Source organism: Cavia porcellus, unplaced genomic scaffold (assembly GCF_034190915.1).
Source record: "Cavia porcellus strain 051 isolate PalLab524CR breed Dunkin Hartley unplaced genomic scaffold, mCavPor4.1 scaffold_28, whole genome shotgun sequence".
Taxonomy (NCBI): Eukaryota; Metazoa; Chordata; class Mammalia; order Rodentia; family Caviidae; genus Cavia; species Cavia porcellus.
Window position 1 is genome coordinate 29549665 of NW_026947511.1, and position 19818 is coordinate 29569482.

General features: G+C 47.4%; 1 protein-coding gene across 11 annotated transcripts in view; it reads left to right on the forward strand.

Moving 5' to 3' along the window:
* The first annotated feature begins 768 nt into the window (after nucleotides 1-768).
* Cdh23 (cadherin related 23) overlaps nucleotides 769-19818 on the forward strand; it is a 374671-nt gene continuing 355621 nt past the window's right edge. For 6 of the 11 annotated variants that reach the window (XM_063238627.1, XM_063238629.1, XM_063238628.1 and 3 more), the window contains exon 1: nucleotides 769-1125. The gene's annotated coding sequence lies outside the window, so the exon portion shown is untranslated. The remainder of the gene's footprint in view (nucleotides 1126-19818) is intronic. The other 5 variants (XM_063238639.1, XM_063238638.1, XM_063238640.1 and 2 more) reach the window with 4 other exon arrangements.

The window sequence follows — 19818 nt, forward strand, 5'->3', positions numbered from 1 at the left end:
CCCTGCAGAAGGGCTGGCGTGGATGAGGATGGGATGCCTAGGTGACCCCAGGGGTCTCTTCCAACCCGAACCTCTACCTTTTTCTAAGCATTTGGAGGCATTCTGAGCTCGAGGGAGGGAGGGGTGCAGGTGAGAGCAAAGACCCCTGCCTGGAGCCACGCGATGGCCAAGCAGTCCCCATAACCAGGGGGCCCGGTCAGCGACTCTGGGAGCAGAGTGGGGGCGCTTAAAGCCAGCAGATGGCGCGGGCTCACCTAGGCCGAGCGCCTTCTCGCTTTGCCTTCCCGGGAGCGTTTGTTTCTGCGCTCAGCCGACTGGAAGCACCGAGCAGGCTGGAGACTGGCTGGGCCCCCAGCCCCCTGCGCGCGCCTTTGCGGGACGAAAGCCCCGCGGGCACCGCGCGGTCATGCACCTGGGGCCTCTTCCTCGGGCTTCATCTCTGGCCCTTTGGGGGATTCCTCGAGTTGCCACAGCAGCCGGTGCCATGACATCGGCAGAGGGCAGCTTAGCCAGCACTGAAATATTCATGCCCCGAGCACCCAGCTGGGCTCTGAGCGGCTCCCGGGGGTCTGAGGGGCTGGGCAGCTGCCAGGGGTCCCGGAGACCACCCGGGTGGGGGACTGCGCGGCGCGGCAGCGGGCCGGCGGGGGCTGGGAGAGGCGGAGGTGAGGGCGGGAGCGTCAGGAGGCGGGGTCTGGACGGCGGGGGCCGCGCGGGGCGGAGGAAGCGAGGGAAAGTTGATCGCGACTTGAGCGGCGGCGGCGGCGGCGGCTTGGAGAGCAGGGTGCGGGCTGAGCGCGCGATGCGCCGCCAAAGCCCGCGTCCGACGGCGCTGGAGCGCTGAGCCGGCGGGGTGCAGCGGCCCGAGCCCGGGCATGGAGCTCGGGGCTGCCGAGCCTCCGCACATTTGGGGCGCGCCTCATCCGAGCCAGCGGCGCACCTGAAGTTGCAAAGCCTAGAGGGCGGCCCGAGGGGACCCGGAGCGGCCGGCGCGCCGCGAATGAGCCTTCGCGCCGGCGGCGAGACACGGCGGTGGCCAGCGCCCAAGCAGGCGGCACACGGGGGCCGATCCAGCGGACAGCAGAGCCCGAGGCGCGGCGCGGCGCCGCTCCACACCCGCACACGGTACCCCGAGGCGCGCACTGGTCCTTCCCTTCCCTCCCCGCTTTCCTCTTCCTCCCCGCGCCACTCGCCTGCCGAGAGGCAAGAAAGTTGGAACTGAGGTTTGGAGACCGCAGTCGCGGAGCCACTTGTTCCCGGCGCGGCCATTGCCCTCGGCGGATGCCCAGGGCGTCCTTCCCCAGGCGCTTCTGGCTCGGCCCTGTCCCTCGCTCGTAGCCCGCGGCCGGACGCACGGCAACTTTGATGCCCGGGAACTCCAATTCCCTCCGCGGTGGCCGTTGGAGGACGTGCACCGCTCCCTGAGCGCGTACTCGGGACCGCGACCGTTCTGGGGCTTTGCTTTCCGCGTAGGAGAGAGGGTGTCACGGTCTGGGCGGTGATGGGACTCTCCGGGTAGAGAGGGCATTAGGCTTCAGTCGAGCTGGGGGTCCCTCATTTTGGACCTTGGAGATGGGGTGTGGCGCACCTCCGTCGCTGGTTGAGCAGAAGGCTCTAGAAGGATCTAAAGGCACGTACCTTTCCTTGTCCCTCTTCACCTATGCGTGCCCAAGGGAGACCCAGGGAACTCCCTCCACCTCCCCAGTCCTGTCCGGCCGCTGGAAGACGCGCCCCTCACAGCGCTGGCAACCTCGTGCGGTTCACGCTGCGCTTCCCCGGCCCGGGGCTGGAGCGCTACAGACCACTTGGGTCGTCCCCGGGGGTGGCCCCGGGTGTGCTACCCTTTTCCCCAGCAGGTCAGCCCAGGACGCCTGTGGAACCCGCCGTGTTCCAGGGTGGTGGCACGGTTAGCCGGCGAGCACTCGTTGCATTTCTCAAATAGGTGCACCGGGCCGCGGCTTTGCCTTGGTTGAGACGCCGTCGTGCCCTCAGCGCCAGCCGCCGCTGCCACCACCCGGCTGCGACCCCAGCCCTGCGGCCATCAGGTTCTCTGAGAGAAATTCGCCTTTCCTGGGTTGTAACACGCTCCACCTTTCCAGTAATACAGAAAGCAGATACCCAGCATAGGCATGGCTTGTCCCCTGGACCAGAGTTGACGCTGACCTTAGCCTTCCAGCCCCACAACATGTGCCCCTTCCCCAGTTTGGATTTTGAGATAAACTAGAGGGACACACAAGAATTGTGTGCCTGCGGCGTTCGTGTGTTGTGCACACATTGGGTGGAGTCAGACCCTTGGCTAGGGAGGAATTAGGCTGTGGAACAGGGGTGGGCTTGAAGAGCCTGTGGGGGCTAGGTACAAGGTGGTGGTGAGTCGCCACGGTTGGGGAGAGCTGGCTTGAATTAATGCTTGGTTCCCAGAGCAGGGTCGGCAACCGCGGTCAGCATGTATGGGAATGGGGATGCCAGGTGTCACTCGATGGAGAAGGGGCTGGGAAGGGGCCCTTGGCCGGGGAATGTCTGCACTTTGTGTTGGTTCCCCAGGGCTGGGGAGGGTAGGAAGCATGGCAGAGAGCGAGAGTACACTGTGGGCTGAAAGGTGGCACTAGAGAAGGGAGTGGTGTAGCCAGACAGCACCAGCACCCTGGCCTTTTCAGGGCCCACCCACATGTCCAGTGGGACCTTCCTGAGCCCCAAAAGGCTGGATTGGAAGGTTATGGTAGCACATGGTCCTGGTTGCAACCCTCAAGTCTCTCACCCCAAAAGCCACCTTACCTGTCCTTTCACCATTTGGGGTTCATTTCTTTGAGCTCACTGCTTTAAAGGGTACCTTTTCTGAAGTTCTGCTTTAAAATTCATCCTTTTCTGGAGGCATGGTCTAGTGGAACCCGGCTGCTCTGAGGATGGCCTGTGGATCTGCATCTTCTGCATCAGTAGCCTGTAGCCTGTTAGGAATGTAGACTCCTAGGCCCCACCTAGGTGACCCCACGCCCACTCCAAGTCAGGGTCTGTATCCAACAAGTGCCCTCTGAAGCTCAGGCTGTGATGCACAGAACATTCTAGGTGAGCTTTACACACATCGTCTTGGTGCAGTAGTAACAGGGTAGGTGGTGGATATGAGTACAAGGATGAGAACGGATGAGACTTCTTTTCCTGGACACTTGTGCTAGGGTTGGTTTTGCTGTCCACTGCCTGCCCCTTGAGGCTGTGCCCTGCTGATGCTACAAGGAGGTCTAAGCTTGGGGAGCCATATTGAGGATTCAGGGGCCAGCTTAGCTTCCTGTGCAGTTGAAACATCGCTGTGTGTGCAAGGACCCGAGGAAGTGGGAGGAGAGGTGCTGGCTGTGCCTCTAGGACTCCTGGGGCCTGGTGATGCTGTCCTCCATGGGAAGGAATTGAGCACCTCTCCTCCACCTCCTCTGTGCTTTCAGATGGGTGAAATGGTCCCCTGAAAACACCTCTCAGTACCCATGGGAATTATGCAGAGGTGCGCTGCTTAACAGCCAATTTGGGGAAGCTCATGGCGAGGGACACTAATAGGGGTTCCAGTATACCCAGCCTGGACTGGATTACCTCTTCTGCCCTGAGATACTAGGAAACCCCTAACCCTAAGCCATAAGGAGGATGCCAAGCAATGCAGGCCACTTCCTGGTCCTCTAGAGAAATAATGATGACTCTGAAACCATCAAGGCCTCTCTGAGATTTGGACTCGAGGCCTGGTGGGCTGATGAGACAGTGAAAATGTTATCACCCAGTACAGGTACCTAGCTCTGACAGAAATATAGTGTCTTTCCTAAGGGAGCCTCTTTTAGGAATTGGGCAGCTCTGCCAGCACATGTGGATTGGCCTGGGCATAGGCATTACAGAGCACAGCGCTAAGACATAAGTCTTCTTCCATAGGTCTGAAAATGGAGGTTCAAAAATACTGAGATTAATAAAGTCTGACAGTTTTCTTGAACCTCAGGTTTTAAAAAGGATTCAGTGTTCTATTGTGTCAAGATGATTTTGAAAATTAGCTTAATTGCCTTTGAATTCATTGTTTCTTATTCAGTAACCTTAACATTTTATTTTTGCTTTATTTTATTTTGAGGACGCCTCCTTCCTTGTTCTGTGGTTTGAACTCAGGGCCTTGTGCATGCTAGGCAAGCACAGAATACCCTGGAGCTACATCTCCAGCCCCATATTCTGAGCCTTGATTTGGGGTCCTCGTGGCACTGGGGGAGTAGGTGATCTGGATGGATCTGGATGGTGATTTTGGGATGGGAAGATCCTGGCTGGATCTGGATGGTGATTTTGGGATGGGAAGACATACTTTACCTCCACTGGAAAGGAACTGAATTGGGAAGGATCCCTCCGCAGGAAATGTAGTCCTAGTGACCCTGCATGGAGTCCCCACCTCCAGGAAGCCTTCCTGAGCTGGTGGCACCTCCCTTTTTACTGTCGTCTTACATGCTTTCATTTCCCTGCATTGTCTGGCTTCTTTCTACACGGTGATTTCCTCCAGGGCTCCCCTCCCCATCTTTTTTCTCCTTGTTCCTCCACACTGCTGCTGTTTGGTATCGGTGCTCAGTGACTCTGCCCTGGCCAACTGGGTTTCTGCCAGGCGATCAAGCTGCCACCTCCTCCAGCCCTGACACGAAGCATTTGCCGTGCCTGCGGCAATTTCAGCAGTTTGTGTTGGTTACTGTGAAGGCAGTGGACTTGGGTCCCGGGGAACCAATCTTGGAGTTGAGATCACAAGCTCAGGTGCTGGAGATGTGGACAAGGGTAAAGCAAGGCCCAGAATGAGACAACAGGGAAAGGTGGGGACTGTGACTGCAGAGCACTGGCCTCATAGAAAACGAATCCTGTAGGCAACACCATTAATGTGAGAGACATCAGAATCAACATTACCCCTGGGAGTGTTGGAACTGGGGCATGAGGGGTGCTTCTGGGGTGCTGGAAATTCCTGTAACTTGATCTAGATGTCTACAGTGGTGAATGATCATTTTTGCGAAGGAAGTAATTCAGAAAACATTAGAACAGTTATGGGCTCTGTTTGTTTGGATTCAATATGCAAATAGTTTTATAGAGCCCCTGTTGGGCAGAAAATACATATTCTTACCAACCCTATTGTCAGTGAGAAACTGGCCGTGTATTTAAGAAGTGGCTGCATGGAGATCACTTTCTAGTCTTCACTGTGAAATGTGATCAGGCCCTGCCACAGGGAGCTGGGAAGGCTGCCAGAGCTGGATCCCCGGATGTGGGGCTTGGGGCTGTGCTCCTGTGGCTCCTTCTGGCTAAGATAGGGAAAGGCTCAGTGCACTGCCAGGGCGAGCGGGGAGCTCACATGTGCTCCTCAGCTGGGGCCTGCAGGCAGTGTTGCTGAGGGGGACGCACAGCTCCGCTTCAGCATTCGTGATTTTACCTTTTTTTCACATTGCTAGGGATCGAACCCAGGGAGTGCTGAGCTACTTTAAACTTTTTATTTTGAGACAGAGTCTTGCTGAGTTTCTCAGGCTGACCTTGAGCTTGTGATCCTCTTGCCTCAGCCTCTTTCTTCAGCAGCTGCAATTACAAGCGTGCATCACCACATCGGGCATATTTTCTACATATTCTAAAACCACACGCAGTGTCAGGTATTACTATGGTCATAACTCCTTTTGTGATTTTTTTTTTTAAATAAGGCAGCTTGGAAGCAGACAGTCTGGCATTGGACACCAGTTCTCACACCCTTGAGCTCTGAGGCCTTAGGTCTGGAACACGACTTTGCTCGACTTTTAGTTTTCTCATCTGTAGCATGGGAGTAATTTTCAGGTGCCCCATAGGCTTCCTGTAAGCATTAAGGTAAAAACTCTGGGGCTGGGGATTTAGCTCAGCGGCATAAGCACCTGCCTTGCAAGTCAGGCAGTTGTGAGTTCGATCCCAGTACCGATAAAAAAACAAAAAAACAAAAAAATCTAACTCTATAGGAAACCTAGCACATGCTACATGTACAAAATACAAAAGCTTTTTAATATCCTTTTTGACTTAGTTGTACATGAGACACATTGTATTCTAGCAGAGAGGTGAATTTTCCTGTTTTCAAAACCTGATGATCTATAACAGTGATAATGCACCTCTTAGAGATTTCAGGGATAATAAACAGCTGGCTGTGGCGTGTGTGCCATAGGTTCACCACCGCTGAACCTATGAGGTTACATATTGAACTCTACCTGAAAAATGTGTGTTCATGTGCATGCATGTGTATGTGTGTGTGCATGTGTGTGTGTACACAGTGTTATGTTTTTTTGTTTGCAATAGCCTACTAATAACATTTAAAAATCCAGCAGTTTCACATTAAAATCTAGACTTCGGGCATCTCTAATTAGAATTGGTGACACTGGATCCGCAGTCCCCGTTGGCAGTTGTTGGTTGGAGCTCATTTACAGCTGCCTCTTTATTTTATTTAAAGATTCTTTAATGGAGGGATCTGTGCATATAATGAGAGGAAGAATCCTAAATCAGTGTGGTGGACTTTCACATAAGGGCGCACCTCTGTGACCCTGGGTGGTGACAAAGAATACTTCAGTTTCCCGCAGGCTCCCTCCTGCCCCTCCCAGGCCATCTGGACTCACTCCAGAAGTGACCACTGTCCCTCTCTGCTCTGACTTCTCTCACGCGTGCCTTTTGCCCGCTGGCCCTTTCAGATTTATTGAGCCTGCTGCTCTCAATTGTCCTGAGACCCCGCCATTCCCTGTTGCTGCCTGAGCATCCTTCCTGGTCTCTTCGCTCCTATGTGTCATGAGTCTACTCGGGCTGGAGAGTTCTGGGGCCCAGTTGGACCAGTGATGGTGAAACTTTCAGAGCTTTCAAGTGATACAGATAGCTCACTGTGGCATGTGTGCCGTAGGTTCTCCACCTCTGAGCTAGGCCTATCATTCTTACCAGCAGGGGGGAAACGGAGGCCCAGAGTTGGGGAGTGAGTTCAGTTAGGGCCTCCGATGAATCTGGGCCTGGATGATGACTGGATGGGGATCCCTGTCCCTTCTACTGATGTGCCCCTATAGCGCCCCACCCTAGCCCTGTAGCCTAGTCACCCAGGACTTCCTGCACACTGGCCAGCCCGAGAGGGAGGCAAGCTCTTGGGCCTGTGTCCTCCTGGGTGTCCGTCTCCCCCCAGGCTGGCTGTTAGCAGAGCCGCTTCCTCCTTAAGGAGCACTTTCCATTTGGAGAGGACCTGAGATCACATCGTGAGGAGGACCCACAGCTCCTTGATTGTGTCTGAAAGAAGGATGTAACTGGGGAGCCAGTGAAAGTGAGGAGGGAAGGGAAGTAGAGGCAGGAGCAAGTGGGGAAGGAGGGAGAGCCAAAGGGGCAGCTGAGACCCTGCCCGGGATCCATTTGTGTGTAGTCCTGTCTCCACGCTGTGTGCTTTTCCCGGTCTCCAAGGGGTTAGGGCTTGGGTGCACCTGGTTCCCTCTGAGGGGTGCTGTAGGTCTCACCCCACTTCTCTGTATTTTGCTTACAGAGAGAGGCTTCAGTTACCCTGCCTGGGCTCACTTAGGCCTCCCTTGTCCTCCAGCCTCCAGGTCCCTTCTGCTCCGCGCTGCCTGCTGGGGAAGCTGTTCTCGGTGCTCTTCCCTGGGGCCAGCATTGCATTATATCATTGCAAGACTCTGAACCTCTCTCTGCTCCTGTGCAGGGTCTGAGGCTTGGCCTTCGTGGGCTGCATGGCTGGGCTGCCTCTGGAAAGCCAGTGTTCATTCAGCAGTGTGGGCAGCTTCTACCCCACCTCCTTTGTGCTTCAGGGCCCCACACCCATTGTTGGGGCCACCCTTTATCCAGCCAGTCAGACACCAAGTAGGTACCAGCCTCTGCCTCTGGGCTGGGGCTCATGGTGAGGACTTACAGCAATACTGCATGATAGAAAATGATATAAGCCATAGGTGTGGTTTTAAATTTCCTAGTAGTCACTTTAAAAAAATTAAAGAAAAAGTTGATGTTAGTTTTGATATTTGTTGCTACAATTTCAACATGTAACCAGTGTGGCAAATGATTGATGCTTTGTTTTCATGTGAAGTTTTGAGGATCTGGCGTGAATCTGCTTTGACAGCACATCTCAGTTTGGCTGAGTCCACGGTGTGTACTCCAGGCCTGGGGACAGTCCATCTGTGCAGCACCTTCCAAGCACACTTCCAGTGCTCGGGCTGTGGGTGCTGGTGGCCACTGCATCAGATTGGAGGAGACAAACAGTAAATACACATGTGAGGCCATCGCAGATGGACATGAATACTAGAGAGAAAACAGGGATAGTCGGTGCTGGGAGGAAGCTGGGTGGCCAGGGAGGCTGGGAAGATGAGGTCCGTCCTGTGGACCTGAGGCCTGGCAGGAAGGGGAGAGGGAGGAAAGGAGGTCATGTGCCCAGGCAGCCCATCCTTCCCCAGCACAACAGCTGTCCACATCCATGCTATCAGTGCACAGGACTCAGGTGCCCTCTTATGGGAGACTGCAGGGCTCATGTGGGGTGGGGCCTCTGGCCGGCACTATTTTAGGAAAGTGCTTTATCTCTGCTGTATGTGTTTGTTTGCTTCCTGGGTGCAGGAAGCTACCCTCTAAGGGAGAAGGCCTGTCCTGTCCACAGCAGAGGGGACTTGGGTGCCAAAGGGTCTAGGGGCCTTTAGCAGACCCAGAACCCTGTCTTCTCTCTGGATAGGAGGGGCTGCTGGGGCTTGAAGTCTCAGGCAGATGCTGGGGGCCAGAAAGTGTGAGCCTGCCTTGCTGTCTGGCTTCCCCTGGGATTGGAGGACCCGGGGTCCAGGCAGCTGGGCAGCAGCCCCTGGGCAAACTACACTTGCTCACCCTGTGTGAAAGGGCTGTCCTGCCACCGCTTTGCCTCTGTTGCTAGGTGGGTACCAGAGCAACTTTCGGGCTGGCTGGATGCTTTGATTCTCAAAAGAATCTAAAAAGCCTGACTTAAAAAGACAAAAATCTCTCTAGTCCAAGTGTTAGCAGGTACTTCAAATTTAGCAAATACTTAACGAGTCCTTGTCATGGATGAGCCACTGTGCCAGTCCTGTGTGCACAAGTGGCCTGAGCCCTCATGGACCGGATTTCATAGGGGAGACCCTTCAGGTGCCTGTGGTTTATGGAGGACCAGTTGATGGCCTTGTCAGACTTAAGATCAGAGCAGACAGTAATAGCGATATGCTTTTATTAAGCACTTGCTGTGTGCCAGGCTCTGCAGTTAGTATTTTAACTAAATTTCCGTGTTCTCTTCCCCTAGGACAGTGACAGTGAACCTTTTAGCACTTTCAATGATACAGCCTGCTGCAGCAGGTGCACCATAGGTTCACCACCCGCCCTAGGACGGAAGGTCTGGTGTCACCCCTATTCTACAGATGAGAAGTGTGAGGCACAGAGAGGTTTAGCACTCAGCCCAGACTCACACAGCTAGCAGCTGGCGGGTGGACAGATGTAAGCCGGCAGTGGTCTGGCTCCCTAGTCATTACTCTATTCTGTACTTAGAGGAGGCCTAAGCCAAGTCCCTGGCTATACACCCAGACACCTCTCAGGGAGGACAAAAGACTCACCGCAGATCCCCAGGAGGGGAATGACAGCACTGGGCCTGTGTCTGGGTCGGCCCCTCTCACCTCCCACCCTGGGAAGGCCGGACACTCACCTGGTCCTGCAGCCCCAGCCAGACCCCAGCTCCTTCCTGTCTGTCCCAGAAGGGGCTTGTGTGCCCTGGTTCCTATCATTTAATGCCAGCCCCACTTGTCCCTGCTGTTGGCTGGGCTGGCTTACAAGCTGCCTGTGACGTTGCTGGCAGAGTGTGTTGGTCTGAAACTGGCCCCAGGCTGGGCTCCCGGGGGCGGAGTCCCCTCCTTGGAGAGCCCCATTTTTGGCGTGTGGTTGTGTCGGCTTGTGCACAGTAGCTGCGAGGCATGACACACGTGTGGGTGACACGTGTGTGAAGATGTTAGATGTAGCCCTTGCCTTGAGCCAAGTCCCTGAACTTCATGGAGCTGTGCTTTTCTCATCTATAAAATAGGAAATTAAAAAAAAACTTCACGTGATCAGCCTGTTTATTTTGGGAATTGGAAGCTCACATGAAATGTAAGGAAACACTTGGCAAAATTAATCATGACTTACGTATATCATGGCATGCAGGAAAATATGTCGTACTTATTAATTATCTTGCTGTAAATGACAGGTTCTGTGGGATCCGCCTGCTATGTGATATATGCAGGTAGAGGTTTAAATAACAGCAGTTTTCAAACCCAAAACAAGGTTTTATTTATTTATTTTTTGATAGTGGTAAGGATTGAACCCAGGGCCTTTACACTGAGCTGCATCCCTTCCCCTTGTAAAGGTTTTTTTTTTTTTTTCAGGGACAGGTTCTCACTCAATTGTTAAATTGCCCAGGCTAGGCTTTAACTTGTGATACTCCTGCATCAGTCTCCTAGCTGAGCAATTTCTTTTGGATGGCTTGTCACTCTGGGTGCCCATCTGTTAATTTGACATCCAAGTCAACAAATATTAAGCACCTACAATTTGTGGAACATTGTGCAAGGTGCACTGAGATATACCCATGACCCTTCTCTTCCATGAGCCTTTACTCCTACTCAGGGTACCCATGCAGACAGTCAGATGTGTGTGGATGTGTGTACAGAAGGGAGAGAGAGAGCTGGAGCTCCATTTGGAAGTTTTAGCAAATAGTGCCTGACTTAGCCAGGCCCCCTCTCTTTGTCCTGTCCTCTCAGTCACCTGAAGTGCTGCTGGGTTGGAGCACCACGGGGGTGGCCGCAGCCTAGGGAGGGGCAGAGCACGGTGTGAAGTCAGGGGGCTGCTGTGGGCTGGGTGCAGATGTTGACCTGTCAGGCTGGAAACTGGAGCTCAGGCCGGAAGAAGGGAGCCCATGAATAATACATCGGGAGGGAGCTGTTAACTGGGTGACCTCCTTGTACCTGTGTTTTCACAGCTTCTTGGGGGCCTCTGTGGACCCAGGCGTCAGGGGCTAGGGCAGAGGGAATGAATGGGGAAGGCAGGCAGTGGAAATGCTGCCTCTGTGTTTCCCTTTCTGCATTCCTTTCAGTGGCCCAGTGTGGGGGTTCAAAGTCCTGACTGTTCCTCTCGGCTCCTCTCTGCTCTGAGCCGGAGGGCTGGGCTATGTGTGCTTTCCACATATATGTGTCTGCCTGGTTGTGTGTATTGGCTAAAAATAAGTCCTTCTCTCATGGCCTGCTCCCATATCTGGTTTCCAGTTCTGCTTGTCGAAGCTGGCCCAGGGCAGGTCTCCTGCACAGCTGTGCTGTGCTGTGTTGCCTCCTGCCAAGATTGCCCCCTCTCTGTGCTATTTCTGGGTGCCATGAGAAAAGAAGGCTCTTGGGCAGGACTGTTTGAGTCCAGAAGCTTTGGCCTCAGGTAAAGGGGTCCTGTTTGATGTAAGGGGGAACAGGACACCTGATTTTCCTTTCTAATGCTGTGGGGTCTATCATTTCCAGTGTCTGTTCCTGAAACCCTGGCAACATCCATCCTGATCTGATAGGGAACAGCTGCTCTGAGCCAGACCTCTCAGGCAGGCAGGAAAGTCCCTGGGCCAGCTGAGTGCCTCCTCACAGGGCAGTGAGCTCACACTCATTAAGAGCAAGGCAGCTGAGCGTGGAGGTGCAGATGTACAGGTGTAATCTAGCACTCAGGATGCTGAGGCAGGAGGGTGGGCATAAATCTGATGTGAGCCTGGGCTACATAGACAGATGCTGTCTCAAAAAAACTTTAAAAAGGCAGGGCAAGCTGGATGTGGTGACACACACTGGTAATTCCAGCATTTGGGAGACTGAACTACATGGTAAAATCTGTCTCAAAAAACAAAGAGAATAAGACAAAAAATCCAAGAGGTTCCAGGCAGACCTGAGGAGGAACTGGGTCTATCATGTGTCCCTGAGGGCTGAACCTGGCTTTACCTTTCAAGGGGATTGTTTCCCTGTGTGGAGCTGAAGGTGGAGGTGGATGACATGAACCTGAGTGGGAAAGAAGCAGGGAGCCTGGTGTCCACTTTCTCCCTCGTCCAGAGCATTGTCAACAGAAGCCTGACCCATGAGGAGCTCCATGCAGGACTGGACAGTGCAGTCCACGCTGCAGCCCCACCCTGGGCAGAGCCTGCTGCCGCCCTCTGGTCTTGGGACTGGGCTTTCCGGAGGTCACCAGCTGTGTAGATGCTGTTGACCCTGGGGCACCATTCTCGGACACAGTGGCCTGCTGGGTGGGATGCTCCCCAGTCTGCTGCGGATGTCACCTAGGGAATGTCTGTAACTCTAAAGCCAGACCACCCAGGTCCCCCCATACCCAGCCCTCCCTCCAGGGAGCTGTGTGGCCTCAGGCAATTTAATGAAACCTCTTCAGTTTTCGATCAGGAAAATGGAACTAATAGCCCCCAACTCAGAGAGTTACTGGGAGAATCAGATGAGCCACGGCGTGTAAAATGCTTGGAAAACGGCCCAGCCACATAGTGAATGTTCGATGCGTCTGTTTTTATTACAGTGTTACTGTGAGTCTCAGGTCCTTTATTCTGGGAGCTCACAGACTTGCAGGTTGTTTGGGGCACCAGAGTAATTGTCAAACCTATGAGAAAGACTTAGTGGGTTGAAAGGGGGGCATTCCTGGGAGGCTTTCAGGGGTCTGCAGGCCTTGGACCTGTGGCTCCTCTCGTCCACTGGCTCTGCTTTATGTGGTAGGAGGGACAAGAAGCCAGGGCGGACAGTAGTCAGCAGTGACATTGGTGCCAAGACAACTAGGGTTTCTGCCACCTTTTTATGGAAGTGTAGTGTACAGAAAAGTGTACAAATTGTACATGCACAGCTTGCGGTATCACCAAGTGACCACTCCTACATGAGTGCTACCTAGGCTAAGAGAGAGCCAAGACTCGGTGCCATTTCTCTGTCACTGTTCCTCATAGGTTACTTCTACCCTGGTATCTAATGCCAGTGGTTCATTTTGCTTATATATATATATATATATATATTTATTGTTGTTATTATTCTTTGTGGTGCTAGGGATTGAATCCAGGGCCTTGCACATCCTAGGCACGTGCTCTACCTTTGAGCTACAGCCCCAGCTTTAGCTGGGTGTGTTTGTTTGGATGGGTGTTTATTAGGATAGTCTCTTACTGTGTATCCCAGGCTGGCCTTGAACTTGCAGTGAGCCTCTTGTTTCAGGCTCCTGAGTGCTGGGATTATAGGCATGTGCCACCATGGCCGGTTCTGTTTTTATATTTTTGCTGTGCTGAGGTTGAACCCTGGGCTCTGTACCTACTAGGCAATTGCTCCATCACTGAACTTTATTCCTGGTCTTATTTTTAAATTTATATAATTAAATCAGGCAGTGTGCTGTCTTTGTGATTCTTTTCTTCCTTCACCTTGTTTGTGAGACTCATCTTTGTATGCAGTTAACACTTGTACATTTTCATTTCTGCTGTATGCTACAGTTTACCCATTCCACTGTTGATGCATGGCTGTCACGAAGTAGGCTATTGTGAGCATCCACCTCCATATCCCAGGCTGGCCTTGAACTTGCAGCAAACACCTGTCTTTTGGTGCACTTAGCTTAGGATCCCGCTGTCCTGGTTTGAGGACAAGCTTCGTGGCTTCAGTGTGGTAGCTTTGCATGTGCTGTCCTGATAGCTGGCAGGGTAACTCCTCTTGTGTTCTTTAAGAATCTTTTTATTTTGGGTTCTGTGCATTTCCATATAAATAATAGAATCAGCTTTTGAAATTGTGCAAAAATCCTGCTGAGACTTTGATTGAGACTGCATCAAGAATATGTCCATCAATGGGAAGAAAATTGACATCTTTACAATGCTGAGTTTTCCAATCCGTGAACAAGACATACACCTCCATTTATATGAGTCTTAATAATTTCTTTTAGGAATTCTTTTGGTTGCCTGTGTAGCAGTTTTATACTTCTTTGATCAGATTTACTCCTGTGTATTTTATTTTTGATACTGTGACATTTAATTTTTCTCATTTCTAATTATTTGTCATATAGAAATACAATTGATTACGTAAAATATTGGTCCCACATTCTATGACCTTTGTTAAATTTAATTGTTTTGATAATTTACCTATAGAATTTTTTGTGTTTTAAACATACACAACTGTGTTTTCTGTACATGATAATTAACGTACATGATAATATCTTCCTTTTAAAAAGACACAGTTTTTCTTGTCTTGTCACAATGGCAAGAATTTCCAGCATCATATTGAGTTGAAGTGGTGATCATGGCATCCTTATTTTGATTCTATGATCAATGGAGAAAGCCTTCAGTATTTTTTTTTTTGAAACAAGATCTCACTGTGCAGTTCAGGCTGACCTTGAGCTCACTTTGTAGCCCAGGCTGGCCTTGAACTCGCAACGATCCTCCTGCCTCAGCCTCCCAAATGCTGGGATTACAGGAGTGCACTACCGTGCTCAGCCTAGCTTTCAGTATTTTGCCAGTAAGTAGGATGTTTGCTGTGGGTTTTTGGAGGCATCATTTACAAATTACGAAATTTTTCTTCTAATATTCCCCCTAATTGAAGTAAAACATCAATTTGCCATGTAAACCTTTTTACAATGTACATTTCTGTCCCAGTGCATATATTTACAACCATCATCACTGTGTCTCCAATACTTTTTCATCATTCCTAACAAAACTCTACCTATTAAAAAATAATTCCATTTCTTTTTCCACCACTCTCATTACCTGTATTTTATTTTTTGTCATTGTGAATTTGCCTACTTGTATCTTGTATAAGTGAAATCATACAGTATTTGTCCTTTCATGTTTGGCTTTTTTACTTAGCATAATATTTTCTTTTTTTTTTGTCTTTTTCTTTTTTATCGGTACCGGGGATCGAACTCATGACTGCCTGCTTGCAAAGCAGGCATTTATGCCACTGAGCTAAATCCCCAGCCCCCTTAGCATAATATTTTCAAGGTTCAACAATGTACCAGATATAAGAATTTCATTTCTCCTCGTGGCTGAATAATATTTTATTATGTGCATATACCATGTTTTACTTACCTGTCTGGAACATCTGTTGATGGACATCTAGGTTGTTGCCACCCTCCAGCTGATGTGGATAGTGCTGCTGTGATTTTTGGTGTCTGTTTGATTCCTTGCTAGTGACATTTTTGAGTGTACACCTAAGAGTAGAAATCCTGAGGAACAAAGTAATTCTGTGTTTAACTTTTTGAGGAGCTGCTGTTTAATGAACTGTCATTCTGTTTTCCGTGGCACCTACCAGTAAGCCATTTTATATTTCTACCAGCATGTGGAAGGATTCTGATTCCTCTACAATCTTGCCAATACTTGTGAAGCAGCAGATAATTGAGACTTTGCTTTGCACTTGCCTGGTGGCTTGTGATGCTAAGCATTTTTTCATGTGCTATTGGCAATCTGTAGATCTTCTGGGGAGATTTCTAGCCAAGCCTTTTGTCCGAATTTGAGTTGGGTTCTTTGTTTTGCTGTTGAGTTGGTGGAATTCTTTATATACTCTGAGTATTAATCCTTCATCAGATATATGGTTTACAAATATCTCCCTCACTCTGTGTGAATCATTTTACTTCTGTAGATAGTGTCCTTTAATTGCATGAAGATTTTTAATTTTAATAAAGTCTAAGTGTCTCTTTGTTGTTATTGTTCCCTGTGCTTTGGGGGTTATATCCAAGAAATCATTACTATATCCAGTAGCATGAAGATTCCCTTCCCCACCATATTTTCTTCCAAAAAGTTTATAGTTTTAGTCCTCAAGTTTAGGTCTTTGATCCATTTTGAGTTAATTTTTGTATATGGTGTAAGGTAAGAATTCAACTTCATTCTTTTACATGTGGGTAGACAGTTTTCTCAGCATCAGATACTGAAGACTCCTTTTACCACTGAATTGTCCTGACACCCTTTTTGAGAATCAGTTGACCCCATATCAGGTGGTTTATTTCTGGACTTTGTGTCTTGCTCTACTGTTCTAATGACATAAGGTGTTTCCTTATGTCATTATTGATTAGTGTAGCTTTGTAGTAAGTTTTGAAATCAGAAAATATGAGTCTTCCAACTTTATATCCCCTTCCCCAAGATTTGTTTTGGCTGTTTGGGGATGCCCTGAGCTTTTATATAAAATCCTAAGATTGATTTTCTATTTCTCTGAAAAATACCATTAGGATGTTGATAAGGATTCATTAAATCTGTGAATTAGATTAAATGTCTTTATCATTTAGGTCGTATTGTGTCTGAGCAATAGTAGAATCTTAACAGTATTAAGTCTTCTAATCCATGAACATGGGATATCTTTCCAGTTATTTGTATCTTCTTTAATTTCTTTTAGCGGTATTTTGGTGTTTTCATTATAAAGTCTTTTGCTTCCTATTTTTTGATGCTATTGTAAAAAGACATGCCTACCTCATTTCCATTTCAGATTGTTCACTGTTAGTGCATGGAAGTACAACCGATTTTTATATGTTGAATGTGTATCCTACAACTTTGCTGAATCAGGTTTTTTTTTTTTTTTTTTTTAGCTCAGAAGGCTTTTCTGTGTGTGTATGTGTGCGTGTCTTTGGTTTCTGCATATAAGAGTGTATGCTCTATGAACAAGAGATAATTTTACTTCTTTATTTCCAATTTTGGTGACTTTACCTCTTTTTTGCCTAATTGCTGTAGCTAGAATTTCTGATAGTGTGTTAAAAAGAAGTAATAACAGCAGCATCCTTGCTTTGCTCCTGGTCTTTGGGAAAAGCCTTCAGTCCTTTGTTATTGGTGGGTTATGATCCTAGTTGTAGGCTTCTCCATATATGGCCTCTCCTATTCTTTGCTAAGGATTTTTGTGTGTGCATGTGATTTTATTATATGCATTATTGCATCTCATAGATTTAATTTTTGTTTCTTCTGGTAATATGGTGAATTATAATGACTCATTTTCAAATGCTAACTAATCTTGCATTCTTGGAATAAACCTAGCCATGTCTTGATATACTGTTCTTTTCATAATCCCCTTTCCACCATTGCAAAAGATACAAGAGCTCTTGTTTGGCAGCGTTTTATATGGCTTATGGGATTTGCTAATATTCTGCTTGATATTTTTTCCATATGTGCGCATGTGATTTTGTTTCCTTGTAATATCCTTGTCAGATTATAGTATTAAATTCTGCCTGCTTCCTAATACAAACTGGGAATTGTTCCTTCTTTTCCTGTTTCCCTGGAGGAGTTTGGATACGATTCATGTTTATTTTTTCCCTTAAATATTTAGAAGTCAATAAAAAATTCATGTGAACTTAGATTTCTTATCGAGATTATAAATTATAATTTCTTGAGTAGACATAGGCTTTATGTTTTTGTATGTCCTTTTTAGAAAATTATATTTTAAGAACTTTATCCACTTATATAAATTTTCAAATCAGTTGACAAAGATATTCCTAATATCTCCTCAGTTACATTCCTGTAATTTTATATTGTTCATAAAATCTGCAATGATAATTTTTCATTGATACTGGCTTTTAATTTTGCTCATTTTTTTGTGAATTGAATTTTGTTTTTAACTCCATCAATTCTTATTCTTACCAGGAATTTTCATTTTCTACTTATTTGCATTGAATTTCTTTAAAAACTTTTTGATATACATACAGAAATGTTTGCCTTACAGTTTTTTCCTTATTCTAAAAATCTGAATTTAAGTCTGTAAATTTTCCTTTAAGCACAGTTAAAGATAATGAGAGGTTTTGATGTCAGATTTTCATTACTGTGTGGCCAATATATTTTCTAATTTCTGTTATAGTTCCTTTTTTGATTTATGGGTTTTTAAGAACTGCCTTGCATCATTTCCAAACATGTGGGGATTTCCTAAAATATTTCATGATTATTTTTGAGCTTCTATCTGCTGTTATCAAGGAGCATATTTGATTTCAGTTCTTTGTAATATTTTGAGAGTTATTTTACGGTCCAGCATGGTATGTTTTGGTGAGTGTTCACAGTGTCCCATGAGAATAAATAATGTTTATTTTGTTCTTGTGTGCGGCATTCAATTTTGTCAGTGGTTCAAATATGTAAACAGTCTTGTCCAGATGTTACTACCTTTAGATTTGCTTTGTGACATTTCTGAAAGGTTATTGAGAAAGGTACACTGAAGTCTGATTGTGATTCTGATTGTGAATTTGTCTACGTTTTCCTAATTGCTTATTTTTGTTTATGTATTTTGAAGTTGCATCATCAGGGAGGTAAACACTGAGTTGTTATATCTTCTTACTCTCCTTGTCTTCAGTTGCTTTCCAGGTGGACTTACCCATAGATCATGTTAAAACACCTGTCTTTGAAATATCTATCTTTATCTGTAGTAATATCTTGAATATTTTTTGGTAAAATGCAACTTGTCTACTGTTAAACTGCCAGGCCAGCTTCCTTCTGACTGGATAGCTTTTTTAACTTTTTGATTTCAGTGTGTATATGTCCTTTGATTTAAGGTGTATCCTTGTAGACAGAATGTAGTTCTAAAATCTAGTCTATCTTTATCTTTTGAGGATTTGTCCCATTTACACTTAATGTAATTACTGATGTGCTTAGGCAATAGCTGCTATCTTAATATCTAGTTACCTGCTTTCTTGTTTGTGCTGAGGATCATGTGCAGGGCCTCACACATGCTGGCAAGTGCTCTGCCTCTGAGCTACACGCCCAGCCACATGCCCATCTGGTTCATCTTCCTGTTGTTTACTACTGTTATTGTTTTCCTTGGATGGTTTTAATTTTCAGCTTTCCCCTCTATTTTCTTGTTCCTTACCATTCCTTTTTTTCTAACAATGAACACCCTAGAGATTGTAGTTTGTATCCTTAACTACTAAAGTGATTTTTCAAGTTATCCCGTAGAGTTAGAATTTAGGAACACTTTACCCCCTTTACGTTTAGTGTTATTAGTGTTATACATTTTAATTGCACATATATTTTACATTTCACAAGGTACTATTGCACTTTTTCTGTCAATCAGTATTCATTTGCAGCATATTTACCCTATCTGATGTTTGTTCTTCTTCACTGTAACTTATGTTTCCATTGGAATCATTTTTCCATTATCTAAAAGATATTTTTATGAATGTAAAGTTTTCTTGTCACATAAAAGATGTCATTCAGTTCATTCTTTTCTGGCTCTCATAACTTCTTTTAAAAAGTCACTTGTAATTTTTATTGGCACTCTTGAATGTAATGTGAATCTTTTCTCTCTGACTTTTAAAAAGATTTTTAGTTTTTATTTTTTCACTTTTCAATTTCTACAATTGTAGATTGATTTATCCTGTTTTGTGTGCATCATGTTTATCTCATTTGTGGCCTGCTTTTTTGTTGTTGAGACAAGGTCTTGCTATGTAGTTTAGACTGGTATGGAGCTCATTATGTAACCCAAGATGACATCGTATTTGTAGTGATCCTTCTGCCTCAGCCTTCTGAGCACTGGAAATATAGACATAAGCCATCATTCCAGGCAGGTGTGGCCAGATATTTTTAACCAATGTCAGAAGCTTTTGGGCCAATGTATCTTCAGTTATTGCTTTGACCTATTCTCCCCCTGCTTTCTTTGGGACCACATTGCATCTATACTAGACATTTCTACCACATCTCATGTATCTCTTAAGCTTGCTTTATTTATTTGAGATTTTTTTGTTTTGTCTTGGTTTTGATACCAGGATCACACTCATGATCTTGTGTTTTCCAAGCAGGTGCTTACACTACTGAACTAAGCCCTAGGCCCCTTTGTTTGCTTGTTTTTTGAGACAGGGTCTTGCTATGTAGTTCAGGCTGATCCTGAACTCTCTATGTAGCCCAGGCTGGCCTTGAACTTGCAGCAATCCTCC